The following is a 277-nucleotide window of genomic DNA, read 5'->3' as shown; positions in this document are numbered from 1 at the left end:
GCGAGTGTGCGTTGTTAATTAATTTATAGTGTTTTTTTTTGTTATAAACAGTATTTAAATGAAAGGTCTTATCTTGTATTTTTATCATAAATCACAAACTGAATGTAATTGGGTGTCTTTTTTCATTCTCTTTAATTGGATAGTGAAAAACAGCTAACAGCTAAATAGGTTTAGCTAATCAGATGTCAGGCCAGAAATAATAACACTTTCACAAAAGTGTAATTCTCTCTCTCTCCAAGGAGATCTTGTAACTAACATGGTAACTTATTTATAATTA

Source organism: Sinocyclocheilus anshuiensis, unplaced genomic scaffold (genome assembly GCF_001515605.1).
Source record: "Sinocyclocheilus anshuiensis isolate Anshui unplaced genomic scaffold, SAMN03320099.WGS_v1.1 scaffold1228, whole genome shotgun sequence".
Classification (NCBI taxonomy): domain Eukaryota; kingdom Metazoa; phylum Chordata; class Actinopteri; order Cypriniformes; family Cyprinidae; genus Sinocyclocheilus; species Sinocyclocheilus anshuiensis.
The sequence above is the reverse complement of the archived record's forward strand: the minus strand, read 5'-3'. Positions refer to the sequence as shown.